Consider the following 5,747-nt stretch of genomic DNA (forward strand, 5'->3'; position numbering starts at 1 on the left):
GTGTACCCTTTTAATTAAAAGGGTACTCAGATGACAAACGTGAATAGGGTGAATATGTACATATCTTTATATACATATTAAATATGTATAATATGTATCTGTGTGCGCAGGCATGCACGCGTGCGTGTGCACACACACACACACACATTTAAGGTAAGAGCAGACACGGTCATGTCCAAAAACAAAATGGTTGTTTGTTTGGTATTTAATGCAGGCCAAGGTTGTTCGAGCTGCTGGTGGTGCACAAGCTATCTCATGTCTTCTTGGGTTACCCTTGGGTCACAATTCTTCTTACCATCGAGGAACGGCCTTCGCTTTTGTAAGAGAGGCCATTTGATCTGAAAGTGCCAATTCCACCACAAAAGAAGGTTAGTGTGTGCTTTAGTTCTTTATACATGCTCTGTGCTCTCTTTTTACATGCTCTGCATAAAGAGAGTTTGCATGCTCTATGCATATGATGAGAGGATGGCCCTAGAGAGTGTATCTTAAGGATTAGATGGGCAAAAAAAAGAATGTCTCCATGTTCTTATTAGGACTGAGCACAACCCATGCTCTCATAATGAGGCTGTTGCTGCTGACAGCTACCCTATATGATCTTGTCGCTTTTATCCATGTAGGGACGGATTTGGCAGAGCCACGCATCCTAGTAGATGTTGGGGATTCTCCAATCCAAGAGCTACAAAACATTGGGATCGAAGAAGAACTCTTGATGAAGACAATTTCTAACTCCGTTAAGTTGGTGATGGATGAGGTATCTGTAATTTAAAGACATTATATAAGAAGTAGTCTTCACCTTAAATAACGATAATAATTTATTGCCGGATTTGAACTCACACCTTCCACTCTAAAGGATGGTACGTACCTCCCTCCCTCCTTTACATGAAATGGTACGATCGATAACAATTCACCAACAAATGTGTCATTACTCCCACCCCACCAGTTTTAGGACCTCAACCCCCACCTCCAAGGATTAATCAAATAGATTTTGAGGGACTTATTGATTATCCTAAGTATAAGGTGAGTTTGAGACGACATCTCTGTCACGGAAGACTCCATACACCTTTACCATGACTACTATGTAGTTGATGCTGGAGGAGGAGTCATATTAGTGTACCACCTAGTTGTGGTAGGAAGAGGCCGAGACATCAATGCTACCACGAAGAGAATGCCTCTTCAATGCTATCATTTGCAAGGACCACACAAAATCGTTGAATATCCCAACAAGCACAAAACAATCCCTTAAGTTGCATCTTCTAGCATACCACCCGCCGCATAGCCTGCAATCATTGTGACATAGATCACTAGATCAAGGATTTCCCCAATGAGGTCAGTCGTTTGCAAATCAGCAAAATGGGGCCACCATCATGCCCCCCTCAACATGATTGGGGTGAGAAACCAAACTCAAAAAAAAATTTAAGGAAGCTCAACCACTTTGTAAATGCAATAACAAGACTCAAGGCTCAAAACACACTGATTGTGGAAAAGAACACAGAAACCCAAGCTACCTCAATAGGAGGATCCAAAAAGAAGAAGAGCAATAAAAGAAAGAAATATTTAAAATGGACTAAATCTACTGAGAAAACAGAACGCATAAACTTGGGAATATCCGATGGACCAGTCTACATGAATGAGACTGATGAGGATTCTGATTCAATCAACATACATACCGACTTTGAGCAAACCAGAAAGATTCAAGCAAAACCAAAGGAGACAAAAAAAAGATGAGACCCAAACAATAAGGACCACCTGATCTCTTTCTCTTGCATGAAATATATGTGAGAAGAAATGCATCGTCTACTAATTCTGCTAGCCTTGCTAAACAAAAGAGGGGAATTTCTAACTAGGTAAAAATCCAGCCATCATAGTCCTCTACTTAAGGTTATGTCTCAACCAGTTCGCACTACCTTGGGAAGTTGGGCCTAAGGATTTGTAAGACCCATGACAGTCAATATAGTTGTGAAGGGCTACTAAATTCTTAGAAAGCTCTGAATTATGATGCTTTAATCCCATGATTCAAGAGATCTCCTGCACCTGCTCGTCTCCAATTTGAGATTATTTTGTTCTTTCTTATAAACTTGTTCTGGCAACAAATCTTTAAATAATAAATAGTTGACTAAAAAGATTCGTGCAATCTCTTTTTTTTTTTTTTCCGAAGTTGTCTTCTTTTTTTATAGTCTCCTCTTCGTCCTTTGATTATTGGTGGTGACCACTCCATCTCGTACCCTATCGTAAGGGCTGTTAGTGAGCACCTAGGGGGGCCTGTTGATATCCTCCATTTTGATGCGCATCCTGACCTTTACAATGCTTTTGATGAAGGAAACATTTATTCACATGCATCATCCTTTACACGCATAATGGAAGGTGGCCATGCCCGTCGTCTGTTGCAGGTTTGGTTTAATATATATTTTTCCCCTAATAGGCAATAAAGTAACATGAATGTATTGGGAACTAAACAAGTTTATATATATATATATATATTTATTTATTTTTATTTTTTTTTGTGGGATGGGATCATTTACAGGTTGGAATACGATCCATAAACAAAGAGGGGAGGGAGCAAGCAGGTCCACTCCTTCAACAACAACCTTCTTCTCAAGCCCCAAGCAATGGTCACCATACATATAGAACTACCTAAGGATGGCAAGGAAAAAAACCTTTTTCAAGTCTGCATACAATGCCATGCATGATAGCATCAATATGTGGGAGGCCTTAGCACAGCAGCCGATGAAGTCAACTATTAAGTTGCAACAATGCCATGCATAATAGCATAAATAGGAGTCCTTAGCAAATCAACTGATGAACAGGTCTGCATACAATGCCATGCATGGTAGCTTCAATATATGGGAGTCCTTAGCAAGCCAAATTATAACGTCAACTGCCAAGTTACTACAATTGGAAAAGGCTTGGATTAAGGCCCCGACAAAATGAGAGCCTCAAAAGAGAAGCGAAGGACCTCATGGAAGCTTGGATCAGAGCCAATCATCCTGAACCCCGTGGATGGCTTGAGATAGCTCAGCTATGCGCTGCAGTGAGAAGAGAAATGCCCAGCGACAAAGTTTAAAGCGATACATTGGATCAAATGATCAACCTCAACCTCAGAAGCTCTTGGCAATCCTAAGCTTGTGAAAGCACAACAAGAAACACAAGCTCGATGATGAAGAGGCATCCGAGCAGCGATCTTGTTGGAAAGATGGAGAGCCAATCAGTAGGAAATAGATAAAACTATAAATACCCACTTGTCTCATACACCGGGGTTCTTTAAGTTCCTTGAGTTGTATTCCTTGACCTTTGTTAATGAGTTAGGGTGTTTGCAAGACTAAGGGTCTGCTCACGAAAAAGGTTGAGAGCTGCGTGTGGGCAGGTATCTTTTTGATAAACAAAAGACTACCCTTTACAAATTGCAGATATGCCCATGAAAAAGGTATCCTTCACATCGCGCTAGTTTGCCTGGCTCGCCTCCTAGCATTCAAAACCTCTATGTTCGTTCAAAACCTCTCTGTTGGATGCCAAATCTACAAAAAAATGTTTGTTGAGTATCATAGCTTTGCCGACTTCACAGCTTCGTGTCCCTCTACAATACCTAGGAGGAGAGGGCAAGAAGATATGGTCAGATGAAGGGTAATTTACGGAAGGGTTCAAACCAATTGGAGATGCACAGTATCAGCCATGCATAAGAATGGGGTTCTGCATATCCCAGAAAACACATGCTCGGCCAGGCATAAGGAACTCTCTCATGTTAGACGCAAAAAACCAATCTTTCACATTTCATTTTTAGAAGACATTCTGCTTTAAGCATCAAGAAATCGCATCCATAAAAAGCTCACTAACAAGATAATTTGCTTGAGTTCATGCAGTAGAATCTAGATGGCTCCTCTTGCCACATTACCTCTACTCAGATGCATCAACATTGTGATCACTTTGATCGGCAAACAAAGCTCGGTCCACCACCGACTTGGGCCCAGTCTACCACTTCCCTAGTATTCAATGGTAACATTGCTCTCAATTCCACCATGCCATTGGCAACAACACTTGGATCTACATTTGCAAAGTTGGATGCACTTACTTGCATGACTCCTTGCAGCTCCTCTCGTGCGTCAACCACCCAATCTTGTTGGAATGCATCGCGGTGCACTACACACATGTTGTGCAAAACCAAGCATGTTGCGACCATATTGGGCACATTGTTTAGATGCATGTCGCAGCACCCTAGAAGAATGCGGAAGCGGGCTTTCAAGAAACCAAAAGAACTTTCCACAAGCATCCAAGAGTTAGATTGGATATAATTCCAATGATATTGCATTCTTGATAAACCTTCCTTATTACTCCCTTTGTAAGGGGATAACATCCATTTTCTCGGAGGATACACACAGTCTCCCAAGTGGAAATACATTCCCAACTCTCCTACAATACACCTTTGCCCCAAAGTACTTCTCTGGAAGCGTGTCCAGTCATGCATAGAACCTGCCCATCCAACATCATAATCCCATACCATGGAATTTGACACCACAACCATTTGTAGTAAAATGGAGTGGAATCCCTTCCTATTAAAATAATCAGCATGGAATACCCTAGGATCTATCATTGGAATATGACTCCCATCCCCACCGCACCAATGACAAATGGTATGCCCCATAATTCCTTAAATGCATCAGCCATTTTCTTCATCTTCTTTGTGGAAGGCCACTTGATATAAGCATCATAAAACCTTAACACTTTCAAGGCATGGAAAAAATTAATGGTTATTGTCTGTGCAGACGCCGTGGAGAGGTCTACAACAACTTGCAAAGTAGGTCCAGAAGCAAGCCTATGAAATACAATACACATGTGAACAAGTGTTAAGGCTTTGACCAAAACAATGGTGTGTGAATGTACCTTTAAAACCACTAAAGATGCTTCTTGGCAAAATCCATCTTGCACAATGTTTCACTGCCAAAAATTACGTGCTAGAGGCGGGACCCATTTTGTGGATAGGTCATCGTCTTCTTCACGCACTACTAGTGCTGCTGCATTCCTGGATTCCTTACCCCCATCACCATAGCTCCTCCAAGCTTTCATGGCATGGGTACTTGTTACGTAGCAACTACTACTTCTCCAAGCTTTCATGGCATCTGTTTGACCTCTCTTTGCTACGCATCTGTTTGTCGGCTTCTTCTTGGCCATACGTGCCACATTCTGCCTCTCTTTGGCTGTGTTGGGAACGTCATCCTCCTTGACAGCTCTTTCTTGAGCACCACTATTTACTGCAATGAATCAAAGAGCTCTTTCATAACTCCACGCTGCTTGATTCATCCTGTGAAGTCCTTATCATCACCTTGGTTAGATATTGTTACCTTTTCTTTGGGCATCTTGGACTGTCATAGCCTACCTCTACTTCTCTGCAATTCAGTAATGCTGTCGCCTCTGCCTCTCTTCGCATATAGCTGGACATGTCAGCACCACCCTGGCGCACTTCCCAACACCTAAGTGACTGTTTTTGCAGTAGATTTGCTACTCTCTGATAGTTTGCTTAGTTCTCTTTGAAACTGCTCTAGTTTAGCAGTTGTTGCTAAAGCTTCTTCTCTTGCATGCCTTACTTTTTCCCTTTCAGCCAAGACCTCTTCTTCTATTATGAGCTTCTCCACACAAACTGCAAAATGCATGCTATCTTGTAGGTAGCCTTTTCTTCCAAGTTTCTTGTTGCAATTGCCGATGTGACCATTATGAGCTCTTCACATGAGCTCTACACTTCGCCTCCTTGAACCTCCAAG

At 41.8% G+C, this 5,747-nt stretch overlaps 1 pseudogene; it reads left to right on the top strand.

Moving 5' to 3' along the window:
* The first annotated feature begins 208 nt into the window (after nucleotides 1-208).
* On the top strand, nucleotides 209-4,810 carry LOC147605779 (arginase 1, mitochondrial-like; annotated as a pseudogene).
* The last annotated feature ends 937 nt before the right edge of the window (nucleotides 4,811-5,747 follow it).

This window comes from Cibotium barometz, chromosome 59 (assembly GCF_041138505.1).
Source record: "Cibotium barometz isolate CiBa-2024 chromosome 59, ASM4113850v1, whole genome shotgun sequence".
In the NCBI taxonomy this organism is placed as follows: Eukaryota; Viridiplantae; Streptophyta; class Polypodiopsida; order Cyatheales; family Cibotiaceae; genus Cibotium; species Cibotium barometz.